This window comes from Cryptomeria japonica, chromosome 10, assembly GCF_030272615.1.
Source record: "Cryptomeria japonica chromosome 10, Sugi_1.0, whole genome shotgun sequence".
Classification (NCBI taxonomy): domain Eukaryota; kingdom Viridiplantae; phylum Streptophyta; class Pinopsida; order Cupressales; family Cupressaceae; genus Cryptomeria; species Cryptomeria japonica.
In genome coordinates, this window is record NC_081414.1 from 353,856,716 (window position 1) to 353,873,204 (window position 16,489).

The window sequence follows — 16,489 nt, forward strand, 5'->3', positions numbered from 1 at the left end:
GCCTGTCGATGCATATCCTTGACCTATTTGCCGGTAACAGCAAATATGCAAACCCGAATAAACAAATAACCAAATCGCCAAAACCAAGTGATCGAATAATGTCTTCCACATAACTAAGTAGTTTCCAAGTATTCCAAGTGCCTGTGAATAATATAATCTGTCGGTGAACCAAATACCGGTGACTGTGCATAAGTCTCTGACTTGCCGGTGAACATAACCAAAGATCTCCAAGTGCTGATAAGTGTTGACAAGTGATGACAAGTATTGAAATCAATGACAAAACCATATCAACATATCCAAAATACCAACAATCATATCGACATGAAGACCATATCGGTAAGACAGAGACAAGGTCTCACCGAAAAATGCAAACCATAGGGATTCTTGCATTTTTTACTCTGCAACTCGCTTAGATCAAATCCAATAGGTGAAACACACTATGAGATCAATGTGGAATGTGATCCCAACACAAACATATTAATCCCACATAATATCACCTCTACAAATCATTTCATTTCATTTCATCTTTTCTGCAGCTTGCAACATTTTTGTAGTTTAACATGATGTGTTATGCACTACTGCATAACCTACATGTAATGCGCTTCACCTATCTATCATCAACTAACATGATGAGTTATCCATTTCTGCAACTATATTTACTCTCTACATCATCTCTCTTGTTTGCATCAATCAACTCTGCATCTACATCCAGTGGGTGTCTAGTATGTCTCTCTGCAATTTCATCAACTTAGCCATGCACACACACACACACACACACACACACACAGATGTTGACATCAATGAAAACTTCAATGCCAACACTTTCTTCAATCAATACAATGCTTTCTTCAATCGACAAACCATATATCTCTCTTATTAGTCAATAGACATCAATAACAACTTCAATCCTTGCCACTAGAGCAAAAGTCTCTTCAAAATTAATTCCTTCCATTTGAGAATATCCTTTACAAACAAGTCTAGATTTCTTTCTAACAACTTCACCTTTCTCATTCAATTTATTATGAAAGACCCATTTAATTCCAATTACATTTTTTTCTTTAGGTCTGCGAATAGAATCCATATATTATTCTTTTCAATCTAATTCAATTCTTCTTCCATTGATTTTACCCAATGTTCATCTTTACATGCTTCATTCACATCCTTAGGTTCAATCTTAGAAATCAAACAATATTCAACCCGATCTTCTGCAATTCTTCTTTTATCCTAAACACCTTTATTTCTATCTCCTATGATCTAATTTTGGAATGATTCAATCTTACATACCTGGGAGTCTTAGGATTTTCAGACTCTTGAGCTCTTTCTTCTACACTTGCACTATTTCCTTCACCTTGATTCATTGGATTCACTGGAATGATCTGAATTTGATTCTAGATCTGAGGTTGCTTTCCTTTATTTTCACTATGATCATATAAATCATATCCACAAGATCTTATCTGTATCTCATTGCTTTCATCAACTCCAACATTATCACTCTCAACTATCTTTCTCAATCTATGGAGCTCCTTAGATAGTTACTCTAATTTGGTGGGTGGTGACATTGCAATCATTTTGGGGAGATGAATCAGAGGATGAAGCACCTTGGATGACTATCTTATCTTGATTAGGTCTTCTATATGGTTGAGCATTAGGGGCTTACGGAATGGTTACCCTAGGTCTATGGGGTGTTGATGCAGGGTCACCTCCTTGGATAGTGATGGTGTTAACATGATTGTTAGCAGGTTTAGTGCAGCCTACCAAGGAGTTGAATCCAATGATATTGTTTTTGTATTCATAAGGGACCAAATGAGATGATGAGGCTTTATCCTTACCATGATTAAAGAATGGATCTTGATACATCTTGATCTTATCATTGGAATTATTAGGCTTAATAACCACAACCTCAATGTCGCCTTTGTCAATAACGTCTTGAATCTAGTTCTTGAGTTTAATACACTTTCATGTATCATGGTCCTAAACATGACAGTACTCACAATATTCATTATGATTATACCACTAGGGTTTGGGTTAGTTAGCCTTGTATGGACTGGTCATGGGAAAGACAACGGAACCAGCCTTGACAAGCTTCTAGAGAACAACCTCAATAGGTTCAACATGTGGAGTGTATTCACACTAAGGTTGATTGTTTGGGATAGGATGGTTGGCCTAGAATGGAAATGTTGTTGCGGGGTCTAGATTGGTTTTGTGAATCAGATTGGTTGTTGGATTGATTAATGATAGCAGTAGGATTGGCTAGGATGGTCACAATCTAGACATGTTTGGCATCAATGACTCCATCATTGACAACATTCTTGTTCTTAGACCAATACCTAGGCTTGTCGTTGGCCAAAGAAAACCCTTGGGAATCTTTCTGATAAGGATTTAGGACACCCTTCTCAAGGAGGACGTGTTCTAATGTTAGGCCTTCCTTAGCGACTTTCTCAAAGGATTCCAAACATTGACAACTCAAAGGATGAGGCATTTCAGGTACAAGGTTCCTTTGTGTTGCGTAGGTTTATCATAGAAGCATCATTCTCAATGTTGTACTGATAATTCAACCCAAATTTTTTGGCCAGGTCAGGGAATGACTTAATTGAACCATGAGGTAAGGAAAAGAACCAAGTGAGGGCATGTCCACTAAGACTCATAGGAAAAATTCTTCACATGTAGACATATTTATAGGAAACTTCTCAATAGGCAATGTAGTCATCATTTAGGTTCTTAATGAGATCCTTCATGTCCTAAATTTCTTTCACAAGGTCGGGCGATTGATTTTAAACATTAGGGATGTGTTGACCTAAGTTAAACCTTGGGATATAAGTGGACACATTTGGTATACCACCACCAATATATTGATAGGAAGAGGTAGGAATTTGGGAAGTGATCAAAGGGCGTGAGGTGGAAATGGCACTAATGGGTGGAAATCTAGCATTAATGTAGTTGGCAGAATTATGGATGGGTGTGGATGATCTTGGTGGTTGAGAAATAGGAGTATTAGAAGTACTAGCAAGTGCACAAGTCGTGGGTTGCAAACTAAGGATGGTGTTGAGAATAGGCTGATTAGGGAAGTCGCCTTCCATAGGGGTGCCAAGGATGGACTGATCAAAATCAATAGGTGATTGAGCCCCTTGTTTGATAAGCTTAGTCAAGAAAATGTTGGGAGCCATTTTTATGAGTTTGTTGATCATTTCCTGATTGTATGGATTGTCCAAAATAGGTCTTCAAGCATGGATAATGTTCGGGTTGGTTAGCATATTCTTCCTCTACTTGAGAATCATTATCAACATGGAGGTTAGGGTTAGGTAACTCACTAGCCATTTTTGCTTTTGAGAGTGAGTCAAGACTATGCATGGGTAGCCTCAAGATGTCGAGAATGAGATGACGATTGAAATTGGATGGATAGAATTGATTAAGAAATAGATGAGGTGATGCAAAATTAACATGAAGACAAGGACTTATAACCTTGGATTTGATTTAGGATTGGCTTGAAATGATTGGATTGGATTAGATTTGGAGATTGGTCCTTGGATCAGGACAATATTGGTTTGGATTGGGATGACGCCTTGATCCTTCGATTAGAATTAGGCAAAGTGTAGGGATTAATGATACAGACCAAAAAGCAAGGTGACAACCAAGGTAGGCTGAATTCAAATAATTGGATTAAGATTTGATTTGATCAAGTCTTTTCTTACTTGGGATAGGCTAAGTTCCCCCAAAAAATAGACAAAAGTATTAGGGTTTGGATTAACTCAAAATGATTTAGGAATAATTGAGAAATTTAATTGAGATAGATACTTTCTCAAGCACCTCACTAATTAGGGATCAATGAAAGATAAAATATCTTATTCAGACTTCACAAAATGTTGACCTTGGTTTTAGGATTCATGATTGATGATTGATTTTGGATTAGAAGATTGATCAGGTTAATGTGTTAAGCCCTTAGGGATGAGAAAAAAATGATTATGGAAGAATGAATTAATGATGAAGGAAAGAGAAGGGATGGAGGTTACCTGAAATGGTTGAGACACTCCATATGTGTTCTCTAATTGAGGAATGAGAGACAATGAAATGAATCCACTCCTATTGATCGATTGGGATAATCCCGACCTTTGATTAAAAGGATGGGTTCTCAATGGTTATTGGTCAAATTCGTTGTTGAAACTGTGTAGGTAGTCATGGAAAATATGCAAAAAAGTTTGGTGTTTCAACAAGAGCTTTCGATTTTTGTATAACAAACTTTGGCACTTTAGGATTTGCTTGAGACTAGGATTCTTTTTCTTGACTTGGCGTCTTTTTCTTGACTTGGCTATAGATAAACTTTTTGAGATGCTTGTGGCAACTTTTTTTATGGTGCATGGATGGAAATTGACTGGAAATATAGTTCATATTGAGACGGTAAAATAGAGGCAGAGATGTCAATTCTCAAGTGTAGATGGTGATTCTAAAAGAATGCAAATGATGATTTGCGAGCACATAAGGCAAAACAGAGGCACAAACGATGATCTGTAGTCTAACAGTGACAAGGCAAAATTTGATAGATTTGGTCATATTTTGGAATATTGGATTTGTTTGTCTTAGCAAGAGATATCAAGCATGAATTCATATTTTATAAGGAGACACTTGAGACAAGTGTGAGATAGAGGGCCTAGATTAGCCTGATTTTACAAAATTCACTGGTGTGCACAATTGAAAAAAGGCAAAAGCATGCATTGCCTAGGCTGGAAAGAGGATTCTACTTATTGAGTCCCCACTTGGATTTCTCCATATACTTAAACAAAGTGGATAGAAAGAGATTTGGTAGAATTGTCTCCCCATTACATGACACACACTTCTCGGGCATACCAGAATCGCATACCCCGAAGATCCAAAGATCTTATGAACTAGGGGACATTCATCTTGATAGTGAATAGTACAATGTGGGGCGGCTTCAGAGGTCCAACCTCTTGCACCAAAAAGAAAATGGGATTTTAGCTTCTTCAACAATAGGTTTTTAGTCAGCTTTTAGGGAAATACTAGTGGTCCATGTGGTGGTTTGCTCAAATAAGAGGCCTCCTAGCCCTTTGAACGAGGGTTTAACATGTCACACAGACACTAGAGGAGACATATGTCGATATAACACATCCATACAAGGTGAGAATGACTTTCATCACCCTCATGAATATTTGTATATAAGATCGAAAGATTATTGCTTGGGTCGTTCCCTCTCACCCACCTATTGCATTAGGAGGCAGGCCCTCTAAGGGTTCTAAACTATGACAAAAAAGGAAATAGGTCTAGTTTTTTTATCACCCAAGATTTCACAATGGGAGAGCATATACCTACTATCCCACTTAGACACAACAAACAAAAAGATTTTTTACTTATTAATACATAGAAGGAAATCCTAGCATACACCTAATGATAAAAAGAAGTCTTCAACATTCCAACCTGCAACAAGAATTAGTAGTTTATGGATTTTTAGTCTTTGACAATCAAGAAAGACTATAAAATCACAAAATGGTTAGCAAAATCTTATATAAAATCTACTAAAGAAGAGATGGTGAAAAGCAGGCATGACCAACAAAACGTCTATGCAAGTAGCAAAACACAAATGTCAGCACAGAAGTGCAAACAACATTTCAATTTTTGCAGATTACCAGTTAGCCTTTAAAATCAAGATTTTGCTACAAAGTCAAAAACAAAAATCTTAAAGGCTGAATTTACAAATCAGAAACAAAAATTTGTAAATGTAAAGACTTTTTGTGAATTTTATACTATTTTATGGTTTTTTATTTTTTTATTTACTACTAGAATGAAAAAAAAGCTGCCCAAAAAAGTGTTAGGGCGAAGACATCGAAACAGTTATGCACAAACATCGAAATAGAGGCATAGACCCTGATCTGCAAGCTCAAAAATGAAACTCAAAACCTAAAAACAACATTATTAATTATAAAACTACAAAGCAGAGACGTCAATTTTCTAGCAAAGATGTTGAAATCTAGCCATAGGCACCGATGCAAGATGGAGATGACGAATCGAGACCTAGGTGAACTTTAACAAGAAAAATCACAAATAACATTAAATTAAGGGACTAGGGTCCCACCAAGCATGCCAAAATGAGCATGAGGAAAAGCAGGTTGACCAAAATCAAATGCATGCAATATCAAATAAGAACAAAAAATCATGAAAGAGCATACACAATAACTTTTTTTCACCTTCTTTCTTCACCTCCTCTAATTAAGATGGAAGTGGAAGTGTGCACCCAAGATCTCCACTTGATTTTCTTTCGTGGGATGAGGGAATGTGGATTTCTCTCCACTACACAACAAAAGGATGATTTTAGGTGGTAGATGGTGGATTATGAGTAACAATATTTTGGTATGATAAGGGTTATATGGATGATTTTGTGGCTCAACTTGACAACATAACACTATGAATATGATGGATATGATCATGAAGGGAGGAGAATCCTATTTATAGATTGGAGAGGCCCAAAATGGATGGCCAAGATTGAAGAGGAATGGAGGGCTAGGATTGAATGTGTATGGGAGATTATTTGGGAGGACAAGTGGGAGATCCAAGAGATTTTCCATAAAGGCATTTCTTGTCTCCACACTTCTTAAGTACATGGGGAAGAGTTTCCCAAGTACCTTGGGAAGAGAGGGAAGGAATATTAAATTATGTGGGAGAGGACAAGAGGAATTGAAAATTCCCAAGAAAGAGGAAGCATGGGGAGAATAAAGGATAAAGGAATTAAAAATTCCTTGGGAAGAGAAGGCATGGGGCGATTCAAGGAATTTGAAATTCCTTGGATAGACAAAAATGAGTAGCATTTAAGGTTGGAGGATGAGATGGGAAAGTCATTAATGGCAAAGAGTTGACCCATCCCTAATTAGGGTGATTAGGGATGTACAAATGATTAAGGGGAGTGATTAGGTGGATTATGTTGGCATTTTGATGATGTTTAGTTGTGATTGTCATTGATGGACACACACTTATTTGTTATATGAATTATTCTCAACCAGTACTATGTGATGTATTGTTCAAATGGGTATTGTATGCCATTGTATGCATAGTATTTGTTTGTTGAAGACTATCTGTGTTTGAAGAAGGAGCTTACCGGTCAAAGCATGACTAAGGACTTCAAGCGATATGAGGACTTCAAGTGGTACGAGGACCCCAAGTGGCAACCAATCTTTTTAAGATTGAAACACTATGTTCCAGTTTACCAGTCTTTGTTTGTAAACCAGTAATAGGTAATACTGTGTTTTGTTAACCGACAAACTTGTAAAGTTTGATGAGTTATCATCCACCGACACCGATGCGGTGATTCTATGCCATGTTACAAATTGTGTCTAGATGCACTATACCTAGGAAATTGTAGTCTAATCTCATTGGACTGACATGAAATCAGATTCCTATATGAGGACATCATGTCTAGGGTTTTGTATGTGGATGTATGCATGTGAAGTGTTGTAGAGAAGATTAGGTCTCTATGGAAAAAGTATCTATTGAACAGAAGACTGAAGTAATGTTGAAATGCATTAACATAGAGAATTCAAGGATCTAACTAAGAATTATGTGCTACCTTCTAGATCACTTACTTGTTGATTACTAATCTCTTCGACAAGTTAGAAACCCTTAACCGGGTAGGCTTAGTTAAGCTTGTTCCAAATCCTCTAACAAGGTGGTTCACAGTTGTGGATATGAAATCCTTTAACAGGGTAGTCTTTAATAGGACTTATCTCCTAACAGAGATCTGGATTCCTAACAAGCTCTGTTCAGGTGAAGAACATTGTAAGGCCTTAACCAGTTTGGTTGCTATTTTGCAGATAGTAGACTTGTGAGTTTTACTCACCGTGGTTTTTCCCATTTGGGTTTCCACGTCAAAATATCTTGTGTTATGGTGATTGTGTTATTGTGGGTGAATGCTTTATCTGCTATTTGGCTTGTTTGTGTATTAACCGATTTACTATTTAAAGGGCTATACTGGTCTGTACTAAAATTGCTAAGTGTTTGTTAAAGTTTTTGGGTATACTAATTCACCCCCCTCTTAGTATTCATCAATTGGTATCAAAGCCAACCTTTCTTTAAGTCTAACCACTTGAAAGGAGATATAGGGGAATACAGCTTGAGGGAACTCACTCACCGTTTGGCTGAATCTGAGAGAGCCTATGATGAACTTAAGGTCAAGTATAAAACCTCTTTAGCTAAAAGAAGAGAACTTGCTGAGAAAATGCTGGAAATTACTGAAAACAACTCTTCTGATGAAGAAGACATGGATGCCCTAGTCGAAGAAGTGGAGAAACTAAATAAGTCCTAAACTAACATGAGGAGGGAGCTGGAAGGATTGACCATTAGGATGAGTGAGGAATTGGAAAACCAAAGAAAAACTGAGGATCTAGTGAAGGACAAGGAGCACGAGATGTCTAAGTTGAACCAAGAAATTAGTACCATTACCGCTTATCTGCAAGAGGGTAAGGAAGAGAAAGAAGGAATGCAAGCAGAACTTAATGCAACCATTTCTCATAATGAAACCCTAATGAAGACCAATGAATCTCTTTCCAAAGAACTTGTTGAGACAAAGGAGATACTTGCAAAGTTCAACCGGAGTGCTACAAAGTTGGGCCAAAAGCTTGAATCAATGAAGCCATCAAAGGATACCACTAGAATTGGTTTCTCTACTTGTGAGGAAGGTGAATCCTCTGGAACCAAGATTGATTCACCAAAAGAGCAACCAGTACCTAAGAAAAGCATCAAAAGAAAAGGTAAGCCAAAGTTCAAACCTATATGCTTTAATTTTTATAAGGAAGGACATACTGCGAATGTATGTAGGAGCAAGACTTATAATAATTTCCCTTACATGCAAAACAATGTGTATGACCACAAGGCTAGAAATGGTAGATTTAATGGTCATTGTTATGGACGTAATAAGTTTGGGCATAAAGCTTTTGAGTGCAGATCAGTTATGAACAACTCTGGAGGTTATGCATCAATATCAAAAGGAGTTGTCCAAGAACCTCTTATGAACTAGAACCCAAACCGATATAGAACCTATGACCATTGGTCAAATGGTTATGGTGTGACAAACGGTTGGAGAGAAACCTATGTGATCTGTCATGGTAGTGGTCACACTGCTGCAACATGTAGGAGAAAGAATGGAAATGTGAACACCGGACCATGGAGAGCACCCAGTATGGTATGCTATCATTGTAAAAAACTAGGACATCTTGCCAGAGCATGCAAACTAAGAAAGAATCCATCAAAATACAAACCAGTTGACCCAGAAGGTAAAGGAAAGGTTGATGTTGAAACTGTTCAAGCCGATATGGATAAAATTTGGAAAAAGAAATTTGAAGAGAAGCCACAGGATGTACCAGTTTCCGCACCCAGTGTGGAGATCCCTGAATCGGCAAATTGAGCTTCAAAAATCTTAAGGGGGAACATATCGGTAACAATGTTTTGAACCCCTAGAGTATATCGGTAAAATGCTTTTATCGATATTGGTTACCTGTCGATTGATAGAAGAAATAAAGTGGTAAAAGGTAAAATTAGGGTTTGTACCCTAACGGTGATGCATTTATTATGGTAGGTAGGAGCATGTATAAAGGTGATTTTTGTAGTCATTTTTACTTACCTATTTTCGAAGAAGCATTTTTCTAACTTGAGTAAAGCAACAAAGCAGTCAATCTTGCAATCGAAGAAGAAATCTTGTGCAAGACTCAACAATTATTTTAAGTTATCTAGAGTGGAGGTCAGAGTGGTAAAGCAAGCTTTTGGAGAAGTGTGTTGTGCTCGACATCGACGAACCCTAGTTTGAAGTGAAAAGGTATTTTTTGTCGAATCACTCTTATCATTCAGAATTATTTAGACATGGCTTCTACATCCATAGTCTCTTATAGTTGTTTTGCACCTGAGGAGTCATCTAAATCTCTTAGGAAGAAGTTGAAATACAATGCCCTATTTCAAATTCCTGCCAGAGTCATTGTCGAAGGGGATGTTTCTGGTTACATTGATTGCAAATTGGAAGACCTAGGGTCTCTAGTGATTCACTCCCAATTGAGTTTATTCTGTCGAAAAGATAAGAAGATTAAACCAGAGTACAACGTGATCGAGAAGAAGAAATTCCACAAAGCAGTATATTTTCTCAAGGAATTCACAGAAGATCATATAAGAATTATTCTTAGTAGGGTTCATGGTGACAAGATGTATCTTGAGTGAACCCATGATATCACACTAGAGGTAATCCATGTCGTGACTATTTTTGCAATATTGGAGAAGTCCTTGTTCTTCGTAAGATCACAAAAGCCAAAGTGACAGAGCTCACCGGTTCTATGAGCGACAAGAGGGCAATGACTGTCAACACCATAAGAGATGACTTGGTGAAGTATGTGTGCATGGTGATTAGGTATAGAGTATTCTATGCTAGCATGCCGCTTATCGGATGATCAAGGATGATGCAGAATATGACTTGTGTACCTGTATGCAAAAACAACTCATGGAGAATTTGAAATCCATCAAAGAGGACAAGACACTAAGGTTCAAATTCGGTCAACTACTTGTGGGGTTGTTTTTCTACTTTCAAGGGTATTTTCTGGGAGTTGGTGATGTTCAATGGTCAAGTGACCTATCGGTTACTAGACAAATCAAGGAGAGTTTGCAAGCAGTGGGATCTACCTATTCGAAGATTCTGAACAATTATTTTGATGAGTTCAAATTGAAGATGAACCAGAGAACAAGGCTATCAGGTGACCTGGTAAAGAAGTATGAAGATGATATATGTTTCATGATCAAAGTGGATCATTGCATAATGGAAGAGGTTGAGCCAAGAGAAGATGAAGTTGAGCCTATGGGCTATGAAGTGGTGAACGATATACTCATTGGGTATGCCTCTACCCTACTTGCTTCACCGCTTGATCCAAAGAAGAAGAGGACCAGTACCTACTCTGAGAGGGTTAATCCTACTGAAGTACCAAAGCAGAAGAAGAGGAAAGTTGTGCCATTGGCATTGGCACCAATTACATCTATTGTCAGTCCAAAAGTGACCAAGAGATCATTGGCCAAGAAGAAACCGGAGGCTATTCTGCCAAAGGTATTTGAGAGGAAGAGGAAAACCAAGAACAAAACACTGGATTCAGTAGACACTGAATCAGAAGATGAAATAAAGAAGGTGAGGCAATCGAGTAAGAAGACCAAGCCAACTGGTAATGTACCTGCAACCTCTACACCGATAAATATACATGTTGCTTCTTACAAGCCTATGACACATTATCAAAGGATTATGAAGAATATTAGAAGGAAAATTCTTGATGATCTAAAAGATTATTTTGATGATCTTAACGATACTGAAAAAGTAGGAGGTAGAGAAAGAACTCATCAAGTACTTATGTGATAATGATCGGTCTCCAATTGATATCAAACCTATTGTTTCTAATTCTTTGTATAATAAATGACGCATTGTCATTGAAAAGGAGCAAACAATTAGGGAGAAAATTTTTGCTCAATATTTTCTAGATGCTTCCAATTTTGAATTATTTGAGCTTCTTGATTGGTACAAAGGCATCTTTTTCATGAGAAAGAGAAGACTTTAGTTACTTGGAGGTAAAATCTCTGAAGTAGAAAAAGACACTTATCTACAAGCTAAAGAAGTTGTCAAGATGCAGAAGATATAAAAAGAAAATCGACAGGTTGAGCAAGACCTTGACCTATCAAAATCAAAAATGGATGAAACCTTCAATGATAAGGGAGAAAGAATATCTGAGCACAATGATCTTATCGATGTGGATGCATTAGATGTTGAAGGTACTAAACTAGAAAAAATAGATAAAGAGAAAGCAGAGAAGGAAAAATAAGAGAAAGAGAAAGCAAAGAAAGAGAAAGTGGAGAAGGAGAAAGCGGAGAAGGAAAAAGCAGAGAAAGAGAAAGCAGAGAAGGAGAAAGCGGAGAATGAGAAAATGCAGAAGGAGAAAATGGAAAAGGAGAAGGTAGAGAAGGAGAAATAGGAGAATAAGAAAGAGGAGCAGGAAAAGAAGAGACAAGAGGAGATCAAAGCAAAGGAAGGAGGACAGACTCCCAAGGCAACCGAAGATCAAGTTCAGACTAAACAGGTTGGTCCCACCGGTCACAATGAATTGCCTCTTGCCTGTCTCACTAAATCTGTAGATGAAAATGAACTCCTGAGAAGTATTCAACTTGCTCAAGAAAGATTACAGGAACTAAGAAGGAAGAAAGAAAAAGATGTTATTAAACTTGTTGTTGACACTCTTTTAGCCTTAGTCCCCGATACTGATCTTTTCGGTACCAATTCCTCATTGGCAAAGTTGAAGCTTCTATGCACAATAGTGGGTGATCAAGTACAATCATTGGAAGATGTTTCCCAGCCTACTATAGAAAAAAGCATGCAAAGGCACTAAAAGTTGCATTCGTGAAGCAATTCAATGAAGACAGAGCCAAGCTGATCCATCAGAGAGATGATATCAGTCTAGCCATGGCTGAAGGATAGAAACTTTTGAGAAAAATCTGCCAGCCCGATCTGTTCTGTGATGATGCTCTGAAGAAGAAGGGTCAACATCAATCAAAGTTAAAGCAGTATATAGTGAACTTCAAAGTGTTGTTGGCAAATGCACACTCCAATGAGATATTGTAGGTGATTGAAGGTATTTTCATTGATGGCAACCTTACAATCATGTGATACCAGCATATAGAACACTGACACCGAAAAGGAAGATTACCGACACCCTGGCCGACATCAATTTTGTATTAATGTATTTTGTAATTAATTGTAAAATCTTTTGTAAGCCGACATGGTGGATTGTAATATGACTTATATATGTATGAGATCATTGTAAATCATTATATATATGATAGGGTATGATGCGAAAGATTAAAGATAACAGACCTAATATGTGAATTATTGGATAAGGGTTTATGTATGTAGTAGAGCTTAAACCGGTACTGAATCTAGCATAGCAGATGCTAATCTAAAGTAGTATAAGACATTGGATTAGTATAATCCATTTTTGTAAGTCAGTGTGAATTCTTTTGTAATTGAGCAGTGAGCACTAGGCACTTGGCCTTCCTGCATGTGCAGGCCCCTATTGTAGCAGTAATATTCTCTTATTGGCCAGTAAGTGAATATTATGGGTTACAAATCCCACCGAGGTTTTTCCCACACTGGGTTTTCTCATTAAAATATTGTGTTATGGTGTGCTTTTCATGTTGTGGTTGTTATTCTTATTTGCTGCATTATTTCTGGTTTATCGGTACATAGTTTTAATATTCTTTTCATGTTATAAGTTAAGAAAATATTATTACTGGTCAGATACTGATTCACCCCCCCCCCCCCCTCTTAGTATCTTTGGGGATCCTAACAATTGGTATCAGAGCCTGGTCCTCTATTTTCAGAAACCTAACAGCTTGAGGAAGATCTTGACACCGGTAGAGATGGAAAATTTGAGAAAGCAATTGGAAACAACTCTTTCAGACTATGATGCTGAAAAGGTGAAAAATATCAAACTTGAGGATGATGTGAAGGCTGCTCAGGATATCATTCAAGCACTTCAAGAAAATTACACTATAGCAAGGAATAAAAGAAGAGAACTTTGTGAGAAGATGCAGAAAGAGGAAGATGAAAAGGAAACTCTTAATGATTTGGTAAACAAGCTAAGACAAGAAATCAGTACAACAAAGAATGAGATGCAAGATATGAGTATGAGATTTTGTAAAGAAACTAAAGACAGAAAGAAGAATGAAGAAGACTTGGTTAGAAGACTAAATGATGCTAGAAATGAAAACACAAGACAAGGTCATGAAAATGATATGTTGAAGACAGATTTGATGCACACACAAAATGACAGAACTGAACTCATGAGACAGAAAGGAATCTTGGAGAATGAGCTGATTGTTACAAATCAACACAAGGAGAAATTCAAGAAAATTTCAGAAGAACTTGTTGACATGCTAAAGAATCAGAAACCTAATGGTGATACAAATGGCCTTGGCTTTGAAGTTGGTGAAAGCTTCGGTACTGCAAACAATCATGATCATAACAAACCGGTAAGACAACCTAATGCATACAAATTCAATGGGAAATGCTTTAAATATGACAAGTATGGTCATAGAGAAAATCCATGTAGATCTAGAAATTATCAGAACACTAATACACCCATCGGTCATTGTTCTAAATGCAACAAAGTTGGTCATAATTCAGAAAATTGCAGAATGAATGTAAGATGTTATGTTTGTGGAAGATTTAGACACTTAACTAATCAATGCAGAACACATACCGACATAGGATATGGGAAAGCTATTCAGAAAAACAATGTGACTTGTTATGCTTGTAACAAAATTGGACATATTGCAAAATTTTGTAGAAGCAAGTCCCCACCGACAAATAACAAAGGTCCTAGTTTGAAAGGTAAAGAAAAGGTTGAAGAGGTAAAGCAAGAATTCTCAAAACAATGGATTAGAAAGTCAAATCAGAATGTTGATGGGAATACTCCTCCACTAGTAGAATAGAGTATCACTCCACCGGTAGGAGACTCTTCATCTAACTGAAGGAAAATCCTTTGGGGGTTTAGCAACAAAATGAAAAACATGCTATTATTCCCTCGGTTGATGGTGAGAAGTTGAAATTACTTCTATACTGGCAGATGAGTTAAGTTGTGACTTAACCAATGAGCAATAAATGTGGTAGTTGGAGAAAATAACATTATAAAGCAAGTGTTTTGGCTCCTTTTTCATTCACCAAGCATTCAAACCTTCGAGAGCGCAAAAATTCCTGAGCGAAGGCATCCTTAGCGAAAAAGTGAAGTAGTCCATCAAAGAATTCATCCTTAAGGTAGATTGAGGTATTTATAACTATGGCTTCTTCATCCACTCCTGAATTTATTGCAAACCCTACTATGATTGAGGTTGTTAAGCGCCCTAGACCCGTTTTCAAATTGGTTCCTGAAATAGCGAAGAAAGATGATAGCATAGGTGCATTCTCTCAAATTCCTAAGGGAGTAGTATATGTTGAAGACCCTAGGATGTATATACATTGTCATATAGAGGAATTAGGTGATGATGAGATCAAAAATATGTATAGGACTATGATTTGTGATGAATCTGAAAATATCAAGCCGGAACATAAGATAGTGGAAACCCTAGGTTTTACTGAAATCCTTAGTGTCCCGGATTTTCCCAAGGATATTATAAGGATTGTGCTAAGTAGAGTTCATGGTGAATTCTTCTGGTTGGATACAATTCACAAAATCACAAAGGAAGCCGTTAAGGAAGTAACAGGGTTACCTTCCACCGGTAGCAGGCTTGACAGAACAAAGAAGGTCTCAAATGACACAGTGATAAACCTAACCGGTGCAACATTCGACAAAAGGTCTCTAAGGGTAAATGATGTAAAGGACATAAATGTGAGATTTATCAGTATGATCTTAGGCTACAAAGCTACACATGCAAATAGGTTGAACTCAGTTTCTAGCCTATGTATTAAAAGTGCTTATGACATGGTTAATGAAAATGCTAGAATGGTATGTGAATGGCTCAAAGATGAATTGATAGACAATCTGGGGAAGATTAAAGGAGATAAGAAAGGAACATTCAGATTTGGAAATTTGCTTGTTTGTCTAATGTTGTACATAACTAAACAAGTACCTGGTATTGGTGCAAGAGATTTTGGCTTTGACATTCCGGTAGGAAAGCAACTATTGGATCTATTGAACAGCATGGGAGAAAACCAAGAGAAAAACTTAAATGAGTATTTTCAAGCATTGAAGGCTCAAATAAAAACTAGAGTAAGACTGTCACAAGCTATTGTGGACAAATATCAAAAAGAAATTTGTTTTGTAATCAAGAAAGATGAAATCTAGATGGAGGCACTTGTCCCTAGAACTATCTGGGTAACTGAAATGGGCTATGAAACAGATGACAATATTATTGAAACTTATGCAAAAGCCCTCCTTGAAGCACCAAAGGAACCCACTGAGAAAGTTTTTGGAAATGCTGAAATAATTGAGAGTGGAATTCAGTCTAGAAAAAGGGTTAAGAAGGTTGAAGAAATAGTAAGAAAGGGAACCCGACAGGCTAAAGCAATTAAGGAAGATGTTCTGAAACAAACTGGTATAAAGGAAAGTGAGTTGGAAGGACTTCAACCGGAAGCTCATCTTTCACTAGTTGGAACCTCCTCTAAGAGTGATATGCCAGTGGTATTTAAAAGGGTAGAAAGGAAAAGAAAACCCTCACCGATACCCTCACCTACACCCAGGAAAACAAGGCAAAAGCAACAGGCAGTGAGGCCTCCAGTGAAAAAGAAGTTGACTCCTAAGAAGAAAAGGAAGGTAAAACAAGATATTGCTCCATTGGATAAACTCTTAAGTGAAATAACTGAAGATGGTAAATTTAAAAACATCAGCAAAATATACAACACACTATCTGTAGATGTCAAGGAAAGCATAGAGAACAGTGTAATTTTACACTTAGATATATATAAGAAATTTGTTATGGAAGTTGTTGATGA